The sequence below is a fragment of the Sapajus apella genome, unplaced genomic scaffold (assembly GCF_009761245.1).
Source record: "Sapajus apella isolate SASKATOON/1434 unplaced genomic scaffold, GSC_monkey_1.0 scaffold86, whole genome shotgun sequence".
NCBI lineage: Eukaryota > Metazoa > Chordata > Mammalia > Primates > Cebidae > Sapajus > Sapajus apella.
Window position 1 is genome coordinate 6,746,922 of NW_022437026.1, and position 26,392 is coordinate 6,773,313.

The following is a 26,392-nucleotide window of genomic DNA, read 5'->3' on the forward strand; positions in this document are numbered from 1 at the left end:
ACCCTGCATTTAGTCACTTAAAACATTCTCGCACATGCATTTGCTGGCTCACGTACATACAAATATACACACATCTCTCTTTGTGCCCTTTCCTAGACTCTGATGATTTCTTCTCCTCCAGGAGGCAGGAATCCAAGACTTATAAAACATGACTTCTGGAAAGTTTTTTCTTCTGCTCAGCCAGGGTATCATTTTTTTTCTGCCTTTCCCTGGAGAATCATTGGCCCCTGGCCTAGTGGTTGGGGCAAGGATCAGAGATACCTTGCATTCTGGGGTTTGTCCTTAAAGGCTGGGTGGGACTCTGCATCGGGTCTGTAGCCTGGCTCCACTCTGGTACAGTAACTAATCTTTTGACTCCCAGATGGTCCAAAATGTGTGGATTTAGAGGAGCAACAGACAGCCCTTCCTCTGGGCCTCTCCAAGAACACAGTTTGATGTCTAGACACCCTTAGAGAAACACGACAGAGGAAATAATGATGGAGCAGCATGGGAACAGGTGAAACCCAGACCTTGTGCCTTGTTAAATTCCATCCGGGAGTGGAGATACCAGAAGAGCAGATATTACCTTTATTGAGTGATAGAAATGATTGGGGATTTCTCTGCTTTCTTGTAGGGTTGGATAAACCCCAAAGTGAAGAGAGATTTGCTTTTTGTTTTAGCTATTAGGAAACTCAAGACCCTGCTGCAGTGCTATTGGTTTAATTTTTCCCCATCACATTGCCTCTGCAACTTCGGAATGGTTGCAGCCATTGCTTAAAATTTCCCTGCATTGTCACTCAGGCAACAAGAAACGATTTCATCATTTTCCTCTTAAAATAATGGTTGTGAATAATACTTATTGAACTGGGAACCATGCTCAACACTCTGTCTGTGATCTCAGGAATCCTCACAGAACTCGATTAAATAGCAATTTTATTATCTCATTTTTGCAGACAAAGCAACTGAAAACTCCACACATTTTTTACATCGCACCTAAGACCGTCGGAAGAACTATGTTTTACTTGTTTCTCTAATGTATGACCTGTTCTTTCTATGATAATGTAAATTCTGTGAGGACAGGGCTTTTTGGATCCTTGCTTCAGTGCTATATCTCCAGCACCTGGACTAATACATGGCACCTGGCAGTTACTTAGTAAAGGTTTGTCAGATGACCAAGTAACTCACCCAAGGTTAAATGTCTAGGAAGCGGTGGCAACAAGCTTAGGATGACTCTTTTCTGATTCCAGAGTTCAGACAGTCCTAACCACTATCTCACGCCACCTTCTTGTTTATTTTTAAACCATGTTCCTTCTCTTCAGCCCCTCTCCAGTGCCTTACACCTTCCTGCTGTTATTATAAGAACAGCCACAGTGGGCTACTGTGTCCCTCTTCAGGGTAGGCTCATCCTACTCTGCCTCCTTACCACGGTCCTTAAATCAGTAGCTATGGTTAATACATTTAGTTCTTTTAACCTAATCTGAAAAGCAAAGCATTTGCTTCCTTAATTCAAGGTTTTTGGCTTTCCCCGGATTAAGCTTAAAGCCAAAGAAGTACCACAACACTGGGGCTGCCAGGACTACCTCTTTCTTGAACCTAGTCAGTAGGAAGTAGAAAGATAACAGCTAGGGCTTTGGGGGTCCTTCCAGAAGTCATTGTGACATACAGCGTTGTTCCGGATTATGAAGGAAATATCTGTTCTCACACATGTTCAACGTAGAGAGTTAAGAAAATGGGAAAAGAATAAAGAGCAAAACCATGACCAGAAATACCATCAATACCCTTTGACATCCTTTCTGTGTGTGTGTGTGTGTGTGTGTGTGTGTGTGTGTGTCTTTGTTTCTGGGTCTATATATAGGTGTTTCCTTTATTTTTATTTTTTAAATTTTATTTTATTTTTAGAGACAGGGTCTTACTTTGTCTTCTAAACTTGTGTCTGGTGGCGTGGCAATCATAGCTCACTGCAACCTGCAACTCCTGGCCTGAAGCGATCCTTTCACCTCGGCCTCCCAAATTGCTGGGATTACAGGTGTGAGCTGCCATGCCCAGCTCCTTTCCATAAATAAGGGGCTCATCATACTACACAAACACTTTTTACCTGGCATTTTCCAGTCACTATTGCATTGTATGTATCTCCCCATGCCTTTAATTATTCTTGCATAAGATGATTCTTCGCTGCATAATATTCCATCATGTACAACACTCTTTCACCATTTTGCTTCTGTGGCACATTTTCATTTTGGTCACACTTTTTATACTACAGTTACCATCCTTTTACATACATTTGAATACACCTGTCTCTCTGGTTATTCTCTCAGAATGGATTTCCGGAAGTTACCTTTCCAAGCTTGGAGATGATAACATTTTAAAGAAAGGTGGTTGTTCTTGAAAGCCCTGACAGCTGTGAGTGGGGAGCCGGGGCTGAAAGGAGAGCAGAAAGGCTCACTCTGGCCAGCCCTCATGTACCCACACATCCCCCCACCTGGGGCAGCCTGGGAAGAGCACCAAGGATTATGAGAAAGACTGTCACCTCCCTTACCTACATTAGCTGACCCTCTAAGCATATGTGTTTTCTTGAACTCCCGACCTCAGGTGATCTGCCTGCGTTGGCCTCCAAAGTGCTTGGGTTACAGGCGTGAGCCACCGCGCCCGGCCATGTTTTCTTGTTCTAATTTTCAGATTGTCTTCTCCTATCTTCTCTCCCCACGCCCCACCCCGGCCTTATAGCTAAGAGCACATCTCACATAGAGCAGTGGAAAAGAACCTTGGGGCAGGAGCCAGGCTGACTTGGCTTCGAATCCCAGCTCCATCACTCACTGGCCAGGCGACCAAGTAAGATCCTATATATATCTGTCATCCTCAAGTTTCTCATCTGTAAAATGCGGATAATAGTGTAACTACCTTATGGGATTGTGTGAGGATTGTGTAACTGAACGCATGTAGAATGCTTAAAACAAAACCTGGCCTATATGAGGTATTTAATATATGGTGTATTAAATTAACCTTGAACAGAATAAATTAATAACAATGATGAACATTTCTGATACCTATTTTCCTATTGTTTTGACTCCCAAGCCTGTTATAAGCATATTTGACACTGTGGTGTATGTGCGACTTACTGCAAAGACTTTTTTCCAGTCCCCAATACCAGCTCTCTCTTCACCTTCAGTGTTTCCTATCCTCCTGCCTCCCCTTCCCTAAGAACACCGCTGTTTTACAGAGTGTAGGCTTTCCTCTGGTTTCCAGATCTGCCCACATGTGCACGTTTCTCTTTTCCATCCCTCTTGGACTCTCTCTCCTTATCAGCTTATTTGTTCCAGTTGGGAAGAACTGGAGCCTGGTCAGCTCTTCCCGTTGGCTTTAGCTGTGCACTGCATTGTAAAACTCTTCTCTCTGTTGCCTAGAAATCTCTTTGATCCATGTTTACCTGTATTTGCTCTCCCAACAGATGTTTTGGGTAGCGAGAGGATTTTCTTCCCCCATTTGCCTAGTCTCATGCCCCTTCACACTTCCCCTTGCTCAGGATCTTTTCCCCAGCTGACCACAGACAGGGGCCATCTGTCGTGAAGGTCTCCCCGGCCCAGAAGACTAGGAGTGGCCCAGCAACCAAGACTTTCTGAATAGCTTGTTGAGGGGGAGGAACGAGGAAGATGTTGGGAAACTGTGTAGGGTACAGTTTGAGTTTCTTAGACAGATTCCAGGAGCTCTTTTGATCCAAGATCTACATGATTTGGCTTGTGCTCTGTGGCAGGTTAACCAAAAAAAACATGACCATTCATTGCCTCTTGTAGACAACAGAGTGAGGCCCTTGGGCATGGCAGGTAGCCTAAGGCTACCCTTGAGAGTTGGGAAGTGTATGAGTCTCCTGGAGCTGCCATACCAAAGCACCATAAACTGGGTGACTTAGCACAACAGAAATGTATTGTCTCACAGTTCTGGAAGCCAGAAGTCCAAGGTCAAGGCTGTGGTCACGGCCATGTTTCATCTGAAGACCCTGGGAAGCAGCTGCCCCATGCCTTCTCCTAGCCTCTGGCAATCTCGGGCTTACAGATGCAGCTGTCAGATTCTGTGTCTTCATATGGCTTTCTCCTTCGTCTCACACCGTCTTCCCTCCGTGCATGTCTGTATTCAGATGTCCCTTTTTAGGAGGACGTCAGCCCTATTGCATTAAGGTCCACCCTAATGATCTCACTTTAACTTGATCACCTGTGTAAATACCTTATTTCCAAATAAGGTCCCGTTCTGAAGTACTAGCACGTTAAGACTCCAGCATATCTTGGTGGTAGACACAATTCAACCCATAATGGGAGGGAAAGATGTTGCGGACCTGTAACTCCTCCACACACCCACAGAGTACAGGGTGAGCTGTGTGCTAACACACAGTCAGTTCTCTTTGAGCTGAGGAGGCCTGGGGCAGGGCCCCAATGTGGGGGTCTCTGTCCATGCCAGCAACAGTAATAGCCAAGGAGGAAAGCATCTCATTTTCCTTGGCTCACTTCAGCTTTTCGATGTTTTTAGCACAATGCCTGCCTTGCTCTTCCAACAATTTGGGAGTCTCTGGGAGCAGTGCAGGGAAAGCAAGGAGGACAGCCAGTAGGGAAAAGGGGGAGTAGACGGAGGGTATTGGAAAGGAGAGGGCCTGGGAGGGCAGAGAGGCCCGGAAGGTACAGCGAGCAGAGTGGCGCATTGGTGGGGAGGAGCAGAAGGCTGCTTGGAAGCCCGGAGTGCTTGTCCTGGCCCTGCCGTGAGGCTGCATCCCTGTGGCCTAGGCACTTCACATCTCCAGCCTCAGTTTCTCTGTAGGTGAGACTGGGCAGTGGATGGGTGCTCTGTAGGATCCCTTCCTGGACAGAACAGCATTCTCAGCTGGAGCCTAATGTGTGGAGCAAATGGGAGCACTGGACTCCAACCTCCTGCAGCAAGCACAGCCCCTCTTCCTGTGGAAACATCTTCCAGTGGGGCTGCCCTGCCCGCAGCGTCACACGGCCTGCATCTGGTGCCTGCCTGCGCCCTTGAAACAGCCTCCACCGCTCCCTCCCAGCTCCTGTCTCTCTGCACATGTAAGCGTGCTACTCCCTTTCATGATCCCCGTTAGTATTCTTTGACGGCATACATCTGTCTTCGATCATTGTCTGCTCTGGGAGGCTTATGCCAAGCTTCTTGAGCACAGCCCTCGACTGCCTGGGTTAGGTGCTGTGAGCTGGCCAGGAGGCAGCAGGACGATGCATGCAAGTCGGGGCTGGGGGCAGAGTGCCTGGGCCTGGTCTCCTCTTGGACTCCAGGAGTCCTGTCCTAACAGAGCCCACAGCCCCCCATCCATTTGGCATCAGTACCCCCCCAACACACACACAGCCGCTGTGATGGAAGGGGCCCCAAGTCCTATTAATGGCCTCCAGGATAGCCCACATGCACTGTCGGCAGTGAGAGGTCAGTGTCTATTCCCTGTTTAGATGGGTATAGGGACAAGGAGGTGTGGCTCAGAGACGTTCATGTCTTGCTCAGGGCACACAGCAGCTGACCAGGAACACGCTGCTGACTCCAACATGCTGCCTTCCAAGGAGCAGGCTTTGTCCTTCTTTTGGCTAAAGTGTCTTTCATGGATGGTGAGGGAGATGCAGGGAGAAGTGTCAGGAGTGAGGGTCAGTGGTTAAACTCAGCCCACAGAGTCTGAGAAAGCAGGACATTCTCTGGCAGGTTGGGGGTCCTGATTGCCCACCCCAGCCCAGATAAACCTCACAGCTGTGCGGGACACTGAAGAAAAAAGAGAACATGTTTGGGGCAGGAGAGGCCAGTGTTTGCTTACCTGTGACTTCTTCCTGCAGGCGCACCAGGACCTCCAGTGAATGGTGGGCTGTCAGTCCTCAGCTGGGATTGAGCTTTCCTTAGCAGGGAAACTTGGGATGGGATGGTTCTTAGTGGTACAGGATGCACTGCAAGCTTTAAATGCCAGTGGCATCATCCCGTTCCAGTCACCATGGCAACCAGAAACACCTTGACACATTTCCAAATGCCCTTTGGTAGGGCAGTGACAGCCGTTTTGAGAATCACATTGATTAATATGAGAAAAAAAGAGTGGATGGTAGCCCACTTTTGTGATTTTTGCAGCGGCCTTTAGCTTCCTTTACTCACCCCAGAAATCAGTGAGACACTGGGAGGTGTGGACCACACAGCCCCAGGTGGAACCCAGCCGAGAGTGTTTCATCCATCCCTACTTGTGGGACCGACGGCACCTAACCACCTCAGGCAGGGTGGACCTGGCTCCTCAGAGAACTCTTGGGGCAGTGGGGAGAAAGGGTCTGTGTTCTGTTTGCAGCCCTGATTGTGAGCTCTGGGGGCCCACCTCCACCCCCACCCCCACCCCCAGCCCCTGGAGCAGGCACTAGGGGTCAGAGCTCTGCTGAGTGTCTGGCTCTGGGAGGGGAGGTTTGTGTAAGATTCCCTCCCACAGCTCAGCACAGATGGGATGACGAGGACCAGATTCTGTTTCTGGGCTCTGGTATTTGCCAAGACTTTTACCAGGCTTCCTGAAACAGACAGCGGAGCAGAGCAAGCTCCTGTAGGTCAAGTGTTTTGGGCCCAAGTTGACCCAGAGCCCCTAAATGACTGCTGGGTAGCTACCATGAGTGTGCCAAGTGGCCTGCAGGGGCAGGTATGGGAGAGGTGCTGAGGGAGGCAGGGGGCCTGCAGAGTGACCTCCCACCTCCACTGCCCGTGCACAGGTCCACAGGCTCACAGAGCAGGCGCATACTGTGCCTGGGTTTGCTCACCCGCAGGAGGAGGAACATAACATCTCGCTCCTTCTGCTGCACAGGTATGAAATGAGAACAAAGAGGAAACAGGAAGCGTTTTGCATTCCAGAAAGAGCAGCAACTGTATAAAGTCACAGCGTACTAGGATTTGAGGCATCAGAAGTTAGAAACTAACCGAATCTTGTCATTGCCGGGAAGTTTCAGGCTTCTGTGACGGGTGGCCACTGGTGCTCCTCTGTTCCTCCATTCCAGCTCCTACCTTGACGCTCTCCTCCTCTTCACCCCTAACTTGTTCAGTGGAGGCTCCATGTCCTCGTTTCCTGTTCAGTGCTTAACCCCCTTGCAGTCTGGCTTCCACCATCACCTTACCACATACCCTTCTCTGGCTTTGTGTTTCCCGGCCCTTCCATGACGTCTTCTTTCGTGAAACTCTCTTTCCTTGGTAGGATGCCACAGGGCACACTGGTCTTTGTCCTACCTCTGTGGCTGTTTCTGCACACTTTCCTTAGCTGATTTTCCTTAGCTGACTCTTGCTCCTTTATCTGATGTGGGCTCTCCTCTCTCCATACACCCTCCATAGCCAATTCCAAGCATCCCAGGTCTCTTATATCTCAAATACACAATTACTTTGTGTTAGCTACAGACCCATATATCCAGCCGGATATAGATACCCCAAATGTCTTTATAGGCTCTTAAAACTCAGTGTGTGCCAGGCTGAACAGGGGCTCCTTTTATGCCCCAGACTTTCCCGACTCGAGGGATTCTTCTCCGTTGTTTTTCACCTTCATAAATGGAACCACCTGCGACTCTAGTGTGTGGTTCAGTGAGAGACGTGGAAGTCACCTGAGCTTGCCTCGCTCTGTCATCTGCAGATCAGGCAGCCTCCCAGCCATCGTCATTCTAACCTCCATAATGCCTCTGGAGTTTATCCAGGTCTCCTCCTCACCCTGCCATCGCACTAATCAAAACCACCATCATCTCTTGCCATCCTCCACACTTTGGAAAGCTAATTGGGTCATTTTTCTACTCGAAACCTTCTAATGGCTCTCCGGTGCCTCTGAGTCCTTGTTTTTCAACACTGTTCACACTCTCTTCACCTCTCTCTCACTCATACCTCATGCGCCAGCCATCCTGGGTTTTGCACCTTCTGGCCTCCGAGCCATAGCACCTGGGTGTGTGTTCCCAGTACTGCAGCTCTCGTCTTTTCTGCCACCACCCCTTCTTGCCTGACTGTTAGTACCCTGCAGTGGCCTCCTGAGCATGACCGCCTCTGGGAGGTTGTCCCTAGTCCTCTGTCGTATGCTGGGGCTCCCCGCCACACACTCCCATTGCATCCTGCAGTGTCCCCAGCACCCAGCATTTTTTTTAATTGTAGCTCCTGGTTCAACACCTTTCTCAAGAGACTCTGGACTTCTTGAGGGCAGGAACAATTCCCACTTGTTCCTAGCAGCGTTCTGAACCACACCTGACGGTGTCTGGCTTATAATAAGCAGCCAATGAAGATTTGATGAATGAATGAATGAGTGAAAACAAAAGGTGTTTGCCTAGATCTGGAATAAGATCAAAGATCAGAGCTGGGATTAAGGAAAAAAACTTCCTCGGGGTGGCACTATGAATTCCCAGAACAGGTGACTAACCCTCATTCACTTTGGCAAACATTTACTCCATGCCACACAATCAGGCAAAAAGTTGAATGAGGCTTAATCCCTTCCCACAAGGAGCTTATTCCTTCCTTGAAAGTCCTTTAAACAAGCTCTGAAATGATTTTGGCAGGTGGACAAACTGGTCCTCGTTTCTCTGTGACCAGTCAGTAGGGAAAGCAAGCACACATACACACACACACACACACACACACGCACACACACACACACACGTGCATACACACATTGACAGACAACCTTGCTCATTCACATGGGCATGCCCAAACGCTTCATCTATTTTATAGGATGGTAACTCACTCTTTAGTTTATACTCTTGACATGCCATGGAAAATCCCACTTGCCTTAGATCTACGATGGGGCAGGTTTGGGTACAACAGCAAAGCCTGGAGCTCACTCTCTGCTGACTGGCTTCCCTTTCTGTCTCCATTTTTCCCTTGGTGAGCGCTGTGGTTGTGTTCTCCTTCCTCCCAAAGGTAGTGCCTGGTTTGGCTCGCTGAAACCTGCTATTTCTGTACTTAGAGCTCATCTTCTCTTCCTCTTGTGGATTCTCAGATGGGATGACGTCAGAGGATGGAGGCCAACCACGCCCTTCCTCTTTGACCCTGATAAAGTTTCTTGGAAACCCCTGTGCCTAGAGGCAGGCAATTCTTGCCAGCTGAAGAGGGCTTGGGAAGCTCAAGGCTCAGTGCCTGTCCCCAGGTCCCCCAGTTAAAGACACATCTGTCCTTCACTTTCAAAGATGTTGCTGTTACTCCCGTGCTAGAGTGTTCCGCTGCACTGCCTCCTTCCCCTCACACTCAAGCAAGAGGCTATTTCCCTGGGGTCTTATAAGCAGATTTCATCTTCTCTTGTGCTGTTTTCCTATTTCAGTTATCTTCAGGGAGGAACATGCACGTTGGATCATTGCCTGGCTGTGAAATTTCATTTCCATTTCTTTACACCTGCAGCCGCAACACTAGAAGGAAAAGGCCAGAGCTCCGCGGGTGTCCTAGATGCAGCTTATCAAGGTGCTGTGGCTGTTGTTCCCCAGGAAGGGCCTTGGTCCCAGAGCAGGTTTTATCAGCAGGACCTTAGAGGAGCTGCGTTCTTTCAGCTGTTTTCTCTCTGGGGTCTCCGGCCTCCAGTTCTTTCTTCTCCAGCATGTGAGATCTGTGTTCTTGGTCCACGCCTTTAAGTCTGACATTGAAAAAGTATCTGATTTGCCATTCCAGATGCTCGTCCTGATTTGCAATTTGCTCTAAAGGGCCAGCTTGTCCTCTTGCCTTTTCCCTTTTCCTGGTCCCACCTTGCCACCCTCCCACTGGGGCTCCGCAGAGGCAGCACTAATCTTTCATTTTTTTTTTAATTAACAGCCTTTAATTTTTAGAACAGTTTTAGGTTCACGGAAAAATTAACGAACTATTACAGTATTACCATAAACTCCTCTTCCTCACGCCCCAGTTTCTTTCATTATTAGCATGTTGCATTAGTGTGATACATTTGTTGCAATTAATGAGCAAATATTAACCCATCATTATTAACTCAAGTCTATAGCTTACATTAAACTTTATTCTTTGTGTTAACACAGTTTTATGGGTTATGACAAATGCATAATGTTATGTATCCACCATTATAGCATACAGAATAGTTTCACTGCCCTAAAACTCCCCTGTGCTTCACCTACCCACCCCTTCTCCCTCCTCTGTCACCAATCCCCGGCAGCCACCAATATTTTGACTGTCTAGAGTTTCGCCTTTTCCAGAATGTCATAGTAGTTGGAATCATACAGCATGAAGTCTTTTCAGACTGGCTCCTTTTATTTAGCAATATGCATTTAAGTTTCTTCCATGGAAACTTTGCTTTCATTCTTTTATCACCACAAGGCCAGTCATCCCAGGACTTTCTCCATGTCTGTCTGTTCGTTTCTAGTTCTATGTGTGCCAGTGCTTGGCATAGAATAGGTACCCATTTAATGATCATTCCCTTTCCCCACCTGGGTCACCTTCCCAGGGATAACAAAAATAAAATCAGCTAGGTCAGTAGCAGAGCCCCCACCCCAGATTTAACCTCATTCTCCCCTCTTTCCTCAATAAACTGGATCAGAACCAGCAGCTCTGTAAGATTGCATTTCTTTGCCTTAATACCAGGCCCCAGAGAGCATTTGATTCCTTGGCAGAGAGGTGTTGACTTAATTAATTTTTCTCCTTTTTTCTTTGAACATCTTGGAACACACACAAACACACACATTCACATTTATGCACAATTGGGTGTATGAGAATTTTAATGGCAGGTGGTGTTAGCAGTTCTTTTCTTCCTGATGCAGACCAGGGTTTTTCCATCTGGGCCTTTTAGCAGGACCTATGAATATTGACTTTCTAACCACTTGGATTTGGGTGGAGTGTGCAGAGTGGGAATGTGGAGGAATGTTCAAGGGAGAACTATACTTATGTATAAATCACATGTGAAGGGAGTTTTGAAGTCGTTATTGCTTCAGGATGTGCGAACTGTAATTATTTTTTAAGGTCTTGATTTGCCCAAGGAGTATTTCCCAGGGTTGCTGCTCCAAGCATGACGTCTGTGCTGTCAGGAGGTCCAGCATAGTCTGATACAAGTTTAATCACTTTAAAGGGGGCCCTGGGTAGGATCTGGTCTCTAGGTTCTCAGCTGTGGTCAGTCCTGCGTGCAGCAAAACATCCAGGTGACTTAGATGATTAAGACAGCAGACTTAAAGTGAAGAAGGGATATTTTACCCTTAGTCTTTCCTTTTATTAATATTTTTAAATGGTTAGCTACATGGGGTATTGTTCATTCCCGTGTTCTTTGTGCTCTCCTCAGCTCTCTGCCCAAAACAGCACTATCCTACCTAAGCCCTGAAAGCAACTTCTCAGCTGCCTACTTTGTGACCCTCCAAGCCAAGCCCCATCTCCTCACCCCCTCCCACCATGTCCTCATACACCTGCCTCTCCTTGGCTTCATTCTTTATGCTCCATCAGCAACAGCCCTCAGTCAATAATGATCGTCCCAGGAAAGCATATTCAAGGGTCATATAAATCACACGCCCTCTGTGTGTTGAGAAGATTTTCTATCCTCAAAGGAGTTCTCTGGATAACAAGGAAGGTTGAACTGGGACAGCCTACAGGAAGAAGCCCTTCGGAGGGAAACCTGTGGCCATGAACCATGCTGATCCAAGGCCCTTATTTTGGAATAACTACTTAAAAAGAAATGTCAAGAACTCATAAGACTTGGAAAAGGAAACTAGAGAATGTTGAAAATGTCTAAGGGTTGTGTGTATGATGTGTATGGGGAAATTTTTAAAGGATGTGATAGTAAGCTGGATTTTTGGTAAAATGTTGTCACAGGACAACCTGTTCTTTCATTGACGTATGTCTTAGTGCAGGGATGACAAATAAATACAGCACCTGTGCTGCCATTCTCATGTCTTTGCCTACAGCAGACATCACTAATCAATTACAACATTATTTTCCACTGTCATGTCTTTGCCCACAGCAGACATCACTGATCAATCACAGCACTCTTTCTCATTGAGTTTCAAAGGTTTTGTAATCCTCAACAGAGGTCTCTAAATAGCTATATACCAATTAATTTGATTTAGAACTTGGATTGTAACTAATTTGCCATCTCTGGTTCAATGGAAAGAACATTAGGATTAGAGTCAGAATATCTGAATTTAAGCTACTGACCTACTACTTATTAATAGCTAATTTTAATAATGATTCTCTAACCTCAGCTTCCTCCTCTATAATAATAAATAATGCCTATCACAGAGGCTTGAGGTAAGGATTAAGTAAGATAATTTATAACATGTAAGATAATGTATGTGATGGTTCCTAGAATAGTACCTGGTGCATTGTAAGCACCCAACAAGTGATAGCCAGGTGTGAATTTGCAGTGACACAGGCACATCATGTTACACCCAGGTATGGAACAATGGAGAGGACTTCATTCTTCTTTTAACATCCTCAGTGAAGGCAGTTAGAGAACAGCTGGACCCTCTAATTCTAACTGATGTTAACTTCACATTCTGAAGATGCTTATTAAATCTCTCTTTCCTGAAATAATATAATGCTCCCTTGTTACCCTGGAAGGATGGAGTTAATACCCAGGTGTTATGATGTGATGGGCATTCTTTAAGCACACACTGCATGCTGAGCCATGTGCCAAGGCCAGGCCTGCCTTAGCTGTTTGGCTCTCCAAAGCAGCTTCACTGTGACCAAAGAGAGCCAGGGAAGGGGTCTTGGTACAACTCTTTATGTAACTCTTTTCAGGATGTTTCTCACTAATGGAGATGACAAAACGGGGGGGATTTGCAGGCAGGAGCACAGGCTTCTTTGGGAGAGGTTTCACCGTAGATTACCTCGATCCAGGGTTGGAAGACGAGAGTGCTCTGCAGGGCATCCCAGGGGATGCCTTCTTCAAGACAAGATTAGACTAGCATCGGACCCCGCCTCCAGACGGATAAGGGGTTATTTTCAGAGCAGCAACACCAGGGAACATTTTATGGGCAAATGAAATCCTTAAAATCATGAATTCATACATCCTGAGATATCAGTGACTTCAAAATGCCTTTCTCAATTATACATATAGTGCCTTCTGAATCAACTATCTTTTTTCTTTCCAACTGATCTGCACTGAAAGGGACAAACTGAATGAATCTCCTCCACCTGCCTTTAAATTCTCTTTGAGTTCTTTGTTTATCCTTCCACGCAAATGTGAACACTTCATAGCAAAGGTTAGCCAGGAGTATTATCTCCTTTCCTCTGGAATGAAAGAGACAGGACCCAGATGGTTCCATCAGATCAAGACTCAGTTTAATTAAATCAATGCCTGGCGATCATCTAAGTGTGTGCCACACAATGAGGGGATATTGATAGGTATAAACAAAATCTCTGCCCCCCCACAACATAGAAACTGTCACGAGAGGTAAACAAATACACCACGGACAAGGTAAAATAGAGGAGCTACAAAAGAGATCATAAAAATATCATGGGAGTTTGAAGGTGCCCGATAACAAAAGGTTTCATGGAGGAAGTGGCCTTTGTGGCATTTGAGATCAGTCTAGCAGCAGGGTTAAAGGTGTATAGGCAGAGACGGTTAGGGGTGGGCATAGGAGGGGACGACAGAAGGATCCATAAGATTGAGGATGTGGGGACAAAGAGCACTCAAGGGTGAAAATTATTAAGGATGGATTTATGTAAAGGATGTGGCCTAAGAAGAAGGATTCTTCTTTATTTATTTATTTTATTATTTATTTATTTATTTTTGAGATGGAGTTTCGCTCTTGTTACCCAGGCTGGAGTGCAACGGCACAATCTCGGCTCACCACAACCTCCGCTTCCTGGGTTCAGGCAATTCTCCTGCCTCAGCCTCCTGAGTAGCTGGGATTACAGTCATGCGCCACCATGCCCAGCTAATTTTTTGTATTTTTAGTAAAAATGGGGTTTCACCATGTTGACCAGGACTTCTGCCTCTAAAACATAATTTCATTATAAAGAAGAATCCTGAGGTGGGTGGATCACAAGGTCAGGATTCTTCTTTATAATGAAATTATGTTTTAGAGGCAGAAGTCTGGTGCTTAGCAGTACTAAAATGACTTCAGTATGGAGTCATCAGTATGGAGTCGTTTCGGATGTGTTTCAGATAACTGCATAAATGGTTCAGCCATCTTTCCATTGTACCACGCTACTGGAATACCGACTTGCTGTGTGACCTTAGACAAGCAGCTGCCTCTCTCTGGGCCTCAGTTTTCATATCTATGAAATTAGAAGGTTGAATTATGACTTTGCATTATAAAGAAAAGGTGATAAAAGTAAACCATTTATTTATTTTTATTTTTTAATAATGCCTCTTTGAAATGGGAGTGAGAATAAAATGGTATTTGTTTCCACATGAAAATAAAAGCCAGGGGGCCAATTCTGGACGTGGCTTGAGCTGTGCTTTGTTTTTCTGCACTGGCCCGGTATGCTTTACACTGGTGTAACTAACTCCCTAGAAAGAAACGCAGGTAGTCAGCATAACTGTTCTTCCCTATCTGAGAGGCCCCAACAGATTCTACATTGCAGGACCAACTTGGAATTTCAGCTCAGTTCAGCAAACACTTTTGACTGGTTCCTGTGCTAGGCTTGTGCGGGGCTTGTGTGGGGTAGAGATGCCTACCAATCCAAGGCCGGCAGATAGACATGGAAGGAGCCATGGTTTCAGAGTCACTGTGGAAGAATTTTTTAGGATACACAAAGCCCCCAACTTAACAATGATTGGACTTTCAATTTTTCAACTTTATAATGGTGCAAAAGTGATGTGCATTCAGTATGCTTCTCAACTTACAATGGGGTTATGTGAAATCAACACATGATTAGTTGAAGATACCGTCAATCAAAAATGTACTTTTGACTTACAGTATTTTCAGCTTAGGAGGGGTCATAGGTTGAGGAGCATCTGCACAGATTCCTAAGCCCCATCCCTTGATGATGATGTTCCAGTGAGCCTGGGTGGGGCCTGAGAATCTGCATACTAACTGCTGCAGGTGAGTGTGGTCCAGTGCCAAGCTTTGGAACCTCTGATCTAGAGAACATTTTCTGTCATCACTGCTCAGAGTGACCGTGCTCTCTCTCACTTGCACTTACATGAATTCATATGAATTCAGTATTACATGAGTAAATTATGATTATATGAATGTATTGAGTATCCCATGTGCTTGATACAGCTGTTTATATCCCAGGGTTGGAGGGCAGAGGTGAAGAACATAAGCCAGACTATGTTAAGATCTTCACTTCTGAGCACCTGAACAACTGGCAGCCTCATTAGGAAGGCAAGTTATTCACATGTGAAATGACATCATCATCATCTTCTTCATTCTTCTCTTTAGCATTCATTTAACACTCATATTTTATACTAGAGACTGAAAAGAGCCTCCCAAGGCAGACAGGTCAGCTGTTATCTCCTTTTTCCAGATGTGGAGGCTGAGGCTCAGAGAGGTGAATCCATATGTCCAGGCTCACATCTCCCAGCCTCAGTTCAGGCTTCTCCCCACTTTATGAGAGAAGCATCCCCTTCCTCCCCAGAGCAGTGGGTTCTGGAGCTAGGAGAGGCCATCGTGGGCTGGGTTGTTGGGGACAGCTTCAGGGAGAGCCAGATTCAAGGTGATAGAGAACGCTGGCTGCAGTCTGTTGCCAAGAATAGGGCAGCTAACGCAGCTTTGATCCGGAATGATTCCTGCTGCTGGGAATGAGGCTCTTTATATCTGGATTCTCAGGTAGTAACACCATGACAACGCATGTTTGTGTTATTTCATCTGCACAGAATTCGCATGCAGCAGAGAGAAGGCAGTTTATTCCCCAGAAGTTTACCAGTGGGAAATTGAAGTCAAAGGTAGGACTTTCCTAAATGATGGGAACTACTATTTATTGGATGCCTCCCATCTGCCAAGCAGTGGGCACAGCAGGCATATATCATGAAATGCCTCATTTATTCCTCATAACTGTAGGCTGATTTTACATTTGGCAAACCTGAGGCTTACAGAAATTATGTGGCTCTCTCTCAGACCGCTGATGGCCACGCGGGCCTTTGAGCTTGTCTGATTTCCAGACTCCCATCCCCACCACTCCATGCTGTCCGGCTCACCTGGTGGAACTGGATCCTCTGAGTCCCAGGCCAGGGATCCTCTTGAGCTGCTCCATCAAGGAAACCATAGCAGTAGCAGCTCCACCAAGGACTCCGCATCTATCTTACCCCAGCATCCATGCCTGTCTGATGGAACCATGAACCAGGAGTAGCTACCCAAGAAACATTTCCACCAGAAATTTCTCCTTTTAGCTCCCCGTTGAGCCTCAGAGATCTGATAGGAAATGCTCAAGGCCACTCAACTTGTAAGCAGTACAGCTGGGACTAAAGGGCAGGTCCCCCAACTTTCAGCCTCCCTGGTGCCCAATGTGTCCCAGCCTCCCTGAAGACTATCCAGACCAAGATGGCCAGAAAAGGAACCGCAAGGGATCTGTGGGGATCATGCAGCCCATGGCCTAGTCTTCAGGCTGAGCTGCCTCCAGCCTGTCATCTCACCAGAGCTTTAAATCCATCCTCAGGAGAGGCAAGCTCCATGACCGCTCAGTGTCATTTAGGGACTCCTTCCTAAATGGCTAACTCAGGTCTGTCCGCTGCATCCTATAGTGAGAAACACAGTGGTGAGTGCCGCTCATGACATTCTGCCTCCCTGCTGTTTCCAGTGGTAAACTGAGTATAAATGGAACTACAGTCTGTCCCATTTTGTACAGTTGAGTTCTAACACCAGCCTGCAAGGATAATGCTGTCAGAATGTCCTGCCAGCCCCAAGGGTGTCTTTTACAGCAAGTTCTTCTTCCCTCATAATTCTTCTGACAAATTCTTCTTTTGATCCAGACTTTTCTAGCCATCATTTCATTCCAGAAGTGGCATGTGTGTGCAAACACTCATGCTTGAGGGGGAGACAAGCAACGGGGAAAAGAGGGGAAACGGGAACTCGAAATCTGCTCAAATGTGGTAAAGAAATATATCCAGACACTTTGGGAGGCCGAGGCGGGTGGATCATGAGGTCAAGAGATCGAGACCATCCTGGTCAACATGGTGAAACCCCGTCTCTACTAAAAATACAAAAAACATTAGCTGGGCATGGTGGTGCGTGCCTGTAATCCCAGCTACTCAGGAGGCTGAGGCAGGAGAATTGCCTGAACCCAGGAGGCGGAGGTTGCGGTGAGCCGAGATCGCGCCATTGCACTCCAGCCTGGGTAACAAGAGCGAAACTCCGTCTCAAAAAAAAAAAAAAAAAGAAAGATATATATCCAGAAAGGACTGCCTACTCACCAAAATACTATTTGCTTTTTTTATTCTTTCCTGGGTAGTCTCCTGTTCAAACTTGAAAATAAAAATTCCTCCACTTCAAAATGAACAGGCAAGAAATGCCGTAGGCTGGGCTTTCCCGGGGGGACTGACAGCCATCTGCCCTGAGACTGACTATCGAATCTGAACTCTCTGTACTTGTGAATTTTGTTTATGGGAGGAGTGAGGGAGGGGAGGAAGCAACAGAGACCTGCTAACCCTACGAATTCTCCATCATACCCTTAAAAAGTCAGGGGCTTGCCAAGCTCCCTTTTGGGGCAATGGGAGGGAAATTTCAAGAGCTGGTTTCTGTGATCTTTATCAGACCTCTTCCTCTGTCCTGCCCACAGGTCAGTAATGGGAATGATCGCATTGCGTTAAAAGACAAGTGATTCCCCAGATGTGGACATCATAGTGCCTGGGAGGAAGATGTCTTTGGGGTGTTGGGTGCTCCTCTCCAGATCTGATTTACCTGTTTGTTCTTAGGACACATTCCCTTGGGCGTGTTCTATTATCTAGTTGATTGATTGAGGGTGACAAAGTTTCTGTTACAAAAGCAGCAGGAATCTTGAAAGATAAAACAGGCAGAAACTTTTACTTAATTGGGGGCACAAAAGCCAAGCCCAGCTTGAGCACTAACTGGTCGTGTGACCTGGGCAGTTCCCCGGCACTTTTGAACCACAGTTTCTTCAGCTATAAAGTGAAAGTTGAGGGTCCCTCTGAGTGCTCAAATCCTGCTTGTCTATGATTAGTTTTTTAAATGCCACTGTCATTTCAAAACATGTACATGGGGATCCCCCAGATGAGCGTGACCTTGTGCTGTATCTGAGACGTTTAGTAATTCCACTCGATCAGGCTCTGCTTCCTACAGCTGCCACTGGGTTTGACTAGCTCGGGAGGGCGGGATTCTGAATGTGCCAGTTTTTCCTGATTCTTCTCCAAGGGATTGGCCAAATACCAGATGCTTCCATCTCCCACCTCTCACCCCTCCTCACTTGGCTGTGTCTAAAGAGAGTCTCTTGATGCATCCTGTTAGACCTGTCCATTAATCTTACCTCTTTCAAACCTACATATGATGAACGTCCATCCTTGAATTGTGACAAAGATGAGGTATGTTTCACTGTTCAATTTCCAAATCGGAATGAGTGTATTTCCCAGTGCTGCAGCAAAGCCACAAACATACCAGCCCTCCTCTGCTGCCTGTCCTGTTCTCCTCCATCCTTCCCTTTGTCCCATCAGTGTCTCCCCTGGATTTATCATGCTGTACCCCTCGGACACCCTTGAAAGTGGAGAGAGAATAATTCTCATTCCCTTTCCCCAAACTCTCATTGTGCTTCTCTGCTCCCCACCTCCCTGCCACGCCTGCCCCTCCACCCCCCACGTTTTCCCTCTGATGAGATTTCCTCTCTGAGGAAATATTTTGGTCCTATTCTCTGTTCCCAAACAAATTCCCCAGGTCCTTTAAATCTGGTTTCAATCAACATAATCACAGTCTGTTCAGTGATATCAACTCTGCCTTGATTTGGTTGTTTGATTCATGCTGTGTCCTCCACCTCTCAGGCTGTCTTATATATACACACTTAAGTGCACATATATATATGTGTATATATTACATAGGATGTATGTATATGATGTATTGAAAGAGAGAGACGTTTTCCACCGTACCTGTAATTACTTTTCATCTTCCACCAAATCAGTATCTTAATGCATATCACCTAAACTGGATTCATTTTGAGAACACTAGGGCCTCTTTTTACTTTTCAAGAACAGCTATCTAATTCTGGGACAAAAACTGGTTATCAGTTGAGGGCAGGTAATGGAGTTGTGTCCAGTGAGGGAGCGTTTGCTTCTCCGTCTGATACACTTCTCACTGGTACCATAACATTTCCGCTTCGGTCTTCGTGCCTATGCTGTTACGAGTCCTTTCTTGTGTTTAAGAGAAAAGATATGAGGCAGGCCAAGGCAGGCTCTGATACAGGCCGTAAAGACACTATGGATGTGAACTGAAAAACAGTAGTTTAGAGCTTAGTGATAGCATCTCAGTCTAGTCACCACACATGAATTCTACCAGCTTGACGCCGATGTTGCCTTGGTTATGCTGGGATACAGTGACACAGGAACCTCTTCTGGGGGATAAAGAACATCTCCCCCCACCAGGTGGGTCATGAACACCCATCACTCAGAGGGGAGGGTGGACACCACCTAGCACAGAGAAGGCGACTGGGCGTGGTGGCTCATAGTCCCAGCACCATGGGAGGCTGAGGCAAGTGGATTGCTTTAGCCCAGGTAAGAGACCAGCCTGGGCAACATGGCAAAACCTCATCTCCATTAAAAATAGAAACATTAGCCTGGCCTGCTGTTGCATGTCTATAGTCCCAGCTACTCGGTAGGCTGAGATGGGAGGATCACTTGAGCCCAGGGGGTTGAGGCTGCAGTGAGCCACGATCGTGCCATTGAACTCCTGCCTAGGAGACAGAGTGAGACCCTTTCTCAAAAAAAAAAAAAAAAAAAAGAGAGAGACAGAAGGAGAATTTGCTGAATCCTTGGAAATCTGTAACAGAAAATTCTAGCAAGTTATGGCTTTTAATGGCCAGAGCTGGGCACTTCAGAGAGAAAAGTGTTTTTGTGAATTCCAAAAATGTGATTGTATTCATTGAACACTGAAGTCAGGAGGATTCAGACCATAATGACATGAGAGCCATTTTCCCAAACAGCAGACTAGAAGGGGAGGGTTTGGAGGGGTGGGGGCAGAGCGGAGACACACACTGTGAAGTGAGAGAAGCGGGGACAGAAACGTGGCCTGCATAGAGTCCCATAAGAAAGACAGAACTGCACTGGCAGGCATCTTTGGGGGCCCAGGTCACCATGGTGTTGCTGGTGGACAGTCTCCAGGGTGCAGTGACTGTCACAGTGCACAGCCTAATGGGGAAAGTTGCACAGCCTCACTTACATACAGGCGACTATGGACATAAGAATTCATGATGAATCTAGAACTAACCCTGACCAGTAAGGCTAAATGTAGAAAAAAATGTAGAAACACTGACCAAGCTTTCCTTGAAGGTCACAGGTCTTATGCAATATGTCTCTCTTTCACGTTTCAAAATAACAAAAGTTTTTGAACTGTGCATTTTTTTAACATTAATTGTTTTTTTTTTTAAGAAGGAGTCTTGCTCTGTCTCCCAGGCTGGAGTGCAGTGGTACAATCCCTGCAACCTCCGCCTCCCGGTTTCAAGTAATTCTTCTGCCTCAGCTTTCCAAGTAGCTGGGACTATAGGCATACACCACCATGCCTGGCTAATTTTTATACTTTTAGTAGAGATGGGATTTCACCATATTGGCCAGACTGGTCTCGAACTCCTGACCTCGTGATCCGCCGGCCACTTTGGGATAATTTTAGACTCATGGCATGCATTGTTTTTTTAATTACCCACATTTATGATTCACTAAGATTCCCTGTACTAAAACAAAAAGAGAGGGAGCGGGACCCCATTTCCCTTTTGCACAGTTACTTTTTCCTGAGCTGGTTTTAGGAGAGACTTCTGGCGTAGAGGTTTGAATGAGAAGTTATACAGTTAGGATTCTTCCCTTTCTCTGATATGAAGACAGGAGTTTTCTCTCATCTCTGCCAAGAGCAGGAAGCTGGATTAACAGCCGTAAGCTCCAGGAGGGAGTGTCTAGTACATCCAAGTTTTGCAGCAGGAAAACACCCCCTCACCCTGAAGTTTGATTCCTGAATCCTGTGTCGTGGTCTGAATGCTGAGGCAGAAGTGGGGACAACTGTGTTCCTGGGGCGTTCCGCTTGCAGTCCTGACTGTAACCTGAGTGAGCCATCCATGCAGTTCCTGTTGCTAAGTCTCCCCTGCCACTTCTTCTTCCCATGGCTGCAGGGCAGGGGCCATGCCCTCCTCTTCATTTCCTGTCCCTGGGTGAATGTGCCCCCTGCCTTCTCCCAGGTCTCTGCTGTGGTGGCTAGAGAAGGAGACTGCCCATGGCTTCACGTGGCATTCAGCACTGTCTCTCCTTCCCCTCTGCTCGGCCTGCAGAGCTATAAGACCAGAAGACAGAGCATTCCCCTTACCTATGAAGCCAAATGCACGTGTGCAACATGCCACCCAGCCTGCAGGCTCTCTACAATAAAATACTGCTCATCGGATGAATGTGTAGCCCAGATGATTTCTGATAAAGTCTATTGTTTTGAAACACATACGTATGTCTCTCAGCCACTGATACTTGCAGAAGCTGCGCATGTTGTCAACACCTGCTTTGAGCGCCTTTCCTTCCCACCCTTCCTTTTGGCAATGCAAGTTTCCATTCATTTTCTTCGTTGCTGGTCTCCTGTCTTCTCTCCTCCTACTAGATCTTAAAATAAACATTTGAAATAGTTTATTTGTTCACAGTGTGATTTCTGTTGAGAAGCATGGGCTCACCGGCTTTTGGGTCTCTTCTAGCACTAGAAATTCCTCCGGCTTTTATAGACTGTTTCATGGGCTATTAATGTGGAACAGATGGACTTTAGAAACAGCAATCCACAGGGGCCCGGAGACCTGGATTCATATTTCTCCTAGCGTCAGCTAGTGAGTGACCTTAGAAATGTCACTTTCCTCGTTGGGCTTCAGTTCCCTTATCTTCTGTCACACAGAAGCACTCTGTGAGTTTGGGAAATCAATACTCTGTCGAAATGTATAAAATAATGCGAAAGCACAGAAGCACGATCCTGTCAACATCCTGATCCCTCCAACGATACATCCAAAAAAGGAGCTGATGTTGCAAGATTTTGAGGAGGTAGCTGGATGCACGGGGGCAGGGATTGTGAGGGGACCCAAGCCCTTACCTGGGGCCTCTCAGGAGAGGTACCTTCATTGCTGGTTGTTTATTACACACATCCCTCTCTGTGCCTGTGCTTTTAGGGGCTCTTCTTTGGAGATAAGAAAAGGTTCTGGATGGAGGGCAGTGAAGAACAGCGAGAACTTTACATGAAGAAGTTTGTACAGAGGGGAAGACTTCTGGACAGTGGCTTGGCTTTGCTCACTGGGAGTTTATTTCTGGATCTCTCTAGAATTCAGGGACAGATCTCCTCAAGGATATCTGTCTCTCAGAGACAGCAGAAAGTAGAAAGTGGGCTTCAAGCATCCTGACAGTTTTCTTTCTTAGTGGGTGATAAAAGGGCTAAGAGACGAGAGAATCAAATCTCCCACATGTGTGTCATGCCTGCGAGTCTCAGGCAGAGATGTCTTATGTTCAACATAGAAAGCAGGCCAGGCAGCCCCAAGACCTTCCCCTGCACACCATCCATTTTTACCTGGTTTCATTTTGATAAATGTGCGGTCTGAGGTCCCGGTCCAGAGAGCATCGCTTGGCAAGACATGTATTTGGCCAATGGGAAGGTTACCATCTTTATGTAATTAGGCTCCATAAAGCTTCATTTTTAAATTTATTAAATGGGAATAATTTGACATTTCTACACACTGACATTACCCTCGTGGAATGGATAAGAATCTCAAGGCTTGCTGGGTGAAAGACGGGCGGTGGCTGGTGACGGGACGGGAAGGTGTGAGCAGGCAGGTAGTGCACCTGAGCATGTGGGAAACGGAACAGAAACATAGAATGGCAGGTCTAGTTGCAGCTCTGTCACCTACTGGCTGTTTGTCATTGGACAAATTACTTACCCTTCCTGAGACTCAGTTTTCTTACATTTAAAATAAAGAAAATATTTATCCTCATATTGAAATGAACTGGGCTACTATCACGATTGACTCGAAAATACACCAAACTGTATACCTGTCAGGAACTGTACGACATTCGGGACCTCCACTGCCACCCTCACTTTCTCCCTCCAGTGGTCACTTACTCTCTGTCCCTCTTTCTGGGTCAGAGCTTCTGATACTCCAGCCTGGGCCAGCCTCAAGGTGGGGACATGTGCCGATCTCTCACAATGCCAGGTGACAAGGAGGGTTTTCAAGGCTGGCTTGACTGCCACTGCTGGTCTCTCTTCTCACGTGCACCTGCCGTCTCCCCGCTGGGCTCAGCGTTCCTGGGAGGGTGACACTGAGAGAGAAAGCCCTGGCAGAGGGAAGTGGCAGGGTCAGAGACCACTGGCTGCCAGGAGTTGGTCTCAGAACTGGCCTTTCTGCATTGTTCTAGGGAACCAGATATCTATGTTGATGCCTGTGTTAATTTATCCCCAGAGACATTATTCAGTGAATTTCTCAAGAGGAAAAAAAATCTCCAGCATTACTTTTCGTTGTGCCAGGAGAGCACTTTCTCTGAGTTTTACTTGCAAGCTAGGTATATGCTTGAAAGACTGCAGCAGCAGAGTTTATATCTTGTTTAGTTCAAAACCAGCTCCTGGCCTGTCTCTAAATGTCTTGCTAGAAACATCTTGTCCCACCCTCAGACCTGAACTTAAGCCTCAGACTGCTGTCCTCTCTCTCTGTCACTGTGAGAGACTAAGTCTCTTTCCTCTTTGACTTTTGCCTGCCCAGCCCTTCCCAGATCCTTGTGCATCTCTGGGGAGTGCATTCTCTCCACGCCACACACGGGATTGTGCTACTTGTGCTAGGGCTGCATTTGGCACCGGGGCCGCGGAGAGCAACGAAATGTGGGCCCTGCCCTCAGGAACATGAAATCCAGTAGCACTACACTGAGTTCCCTGACCTGGTAGGAAGCCCTCCCAGGACCTTGTACACGCCTAGATGTTGCCTTCACAGAGGTGGCTAAGGGGCATTTGGCCTTGCCCTAGTTTTTACAAGTCCCCTGGGTGTTAACTCCTACTTTCTTTTATTTACAGGTTCTCCAGTCTTACACATTCTCTCTTATTCTTAAAAATGTCCAATCTAATGATGATTCTATGTTAGAGCTGTAGGGCCAGGAAGCCTTGCTGTGGGGAAATCATGATCTAGTAGGTGGAGCATGAGAGAGAGAGGAGACTCAGGTCCAGAGGGGCTACTGAAATCTGGGCGAGTCCCTTCCCAGAATTCCTAGTGCAGCTGTCCTTCTCCATGTCCCACTGAGCTGCCTTCCTTCTTGTCTCTCCTTCCCAAAGAGAGGCAACCATGCCACTCTGGGCAGTGGGCAAGGGCTGCTGGAACTGAGATTTGTATTTTTCTCTTTGTATCGGAATCCTTCCTTTGCAGTTGCTGACATGCAGTTTTGTGTGAGATCATCCATGTCATCCATCATCTGCAGGACACCCAGAAATTCCTTCTCCTACCTCCTTCACCCTCGCACATGCATCTTCAGTCCCCATCTGATTTCCTCTAGTTGATCTGTTGCTCTTGGCTCTGAATAAATATCTTTAAAGGGTACAGGAATCCATTTGGAAGGCCTTCGGAGAAGAGTGAGCATGGAATTTATTATCCAAAGTGGGACACTTGAGAGTGAAAGGGCAAGCTGACGATAATGATACCAGCACAAAAGCATAAACGATCAGGCTTCTTAAGAGCTTCATCCCTTTGATCCAGTGACTTTGTTTCTAGGAATCTTTTATGGAGTATCTACCATGAGCCAGGCACCATTGCAGGTGCTAAGGATATCAAAACACATCAAAAGAGAGCACACAGTTAAGTGGAGCAGACAGGCAAGTAAAAGGCTGTTTGTAAAAGAACGCAGTAAGTGCTGAGAAGTCTTTCTCGGAGACATGATGGATGAGCAGGGTCAGACAGTCAAATGGTAGTTAGCCAGGGAAGGAAAGGGAGAAACAAACTTCCTGGCGTAGGCAGTGGTCAGGGGAGTCCTAGCAGGGGTGAGAGCGCACATGGCGTGTTTGGAGAACCCAGGTCCCTCGCGGAGGCTGGTGTGCACAGGGAGAGGAGGGCTGGCAAGAGATGAGGCTGGCGAGAGAGGTGCCCAGGAACCAGACAATGAAGGGCAGACGATGCTGAGGAATTTTAGCTTGATCTTGGAGGTTATAGAGAAGAACAGATATTTCTCCAGCTGAGGAATGACCCAATTCCATTCCAGTGTGGGGAAGAAATGATAGGGAAGGCTGGGAGAGGGCAAAGTAAGGTCTCAGAAGCCATTTAAGAGTCTATTGAAGTCATCCAGGCAAGAGAAGCAGCATGGGCTATAGAGAAAAGGAGGGTGGATTTTGTGAAATAGGAGGAGGCAGAGTCAACTGGAATTATTAAAGATCCATTCGATGTTGGGGGCAGGGAAGAGAGGAAGAAAGCGGGCTCAAACATGATCTCTGCTGCTGCCTTTTCCCAAGAGAGAAAATCCGAGAGGCCGGAGGAGGAGCAGGGTTTGGGGGAGGTTGGTGACGTCAGCTTTGGGTCTATCACCCTTGAGATTCCTCTGCAGTTCAAGTGGAGATGTCTAGTGGGCCATGGATGTCTATGGGTTTGGAGTGCAGGACGGAGGCCTGTGCCTAGAGGTGTGAGTGTGGACATATCCACACATCAGCAGGGGGGATGAGATTGCACAGTGACATCCTCAGGTGAGAAGGGAAAGCAGAATGTCAGAGGGAATATGGAAAGAGTGCGAGGGAAGTGCTGGTGGGGGCAGGAGGAAGACCAGGAGAGCTGCCGGCCGGAGGAGGGATCAGTGTTTCCAGCGATTCAGAGAGCATGAGGGAGGAGTCGCTGTGGCACATCTGCCTGACTTTGAAATGAGGAATGGTATTCTAGGTGGGGCTGTTTCTGTAGGGCCCTGGTGCAGGTGGTGATGATGGCTGTAGGGAATGCTGCTCTCTGGGACAGGGCACGTGGCTGGGATCAGATAGTCATCGTTAGAGGACAACAGTTTTATTTTATTTCTCTAATGCTGGCAACATCGGAGCATTATCTACAGAGGCGCAAAAACCATTATCTGCAGGGGCAGGTTGAAAATATGTCTAGACCAGGCACAGTGGCTCACACCTGTAATCCCAGCACTTTGGGAGGCCAAGGCGGGAGGATTGCTCAAGCCCAGGAGTTTGAGACCAGCCTGTGCAACATAGCAAAACCCCATATCTGCAAAAAATATAAAAAGTAGCTGGACCTGGTGGCTACTTCAAAGTCCCAGCTACTTCGAAGGCTGAGGTGGGAGGATCCCCTGAGCCTGGGAGGCCAGGGCTGCAGTAAGCTGTGATTAGGTCCCTGCATTCTAGCCTGAGTGACAGAATGATACTCTGCCAAAAACAAAAAGGAAGAGAGAGAGAGAGGGAGGGAGGGAGGGAGGGAGGGA

The 26,392-nt window shown here is 46.9% G+C and overlaps 1 protein-coding gene across 3 annotated transcripts in view; it reads left to right on the forward strand.

Moving 5' to 3' along the window:
* NTF3 (neurotrophin 3) overlaps positions 1–26,392 on the forward strand; it is a 64,994-nt gene that overhangs the window by 18,598 nt on the left and 20,004 nt on the right. The window lies entirely within an intron of this gene.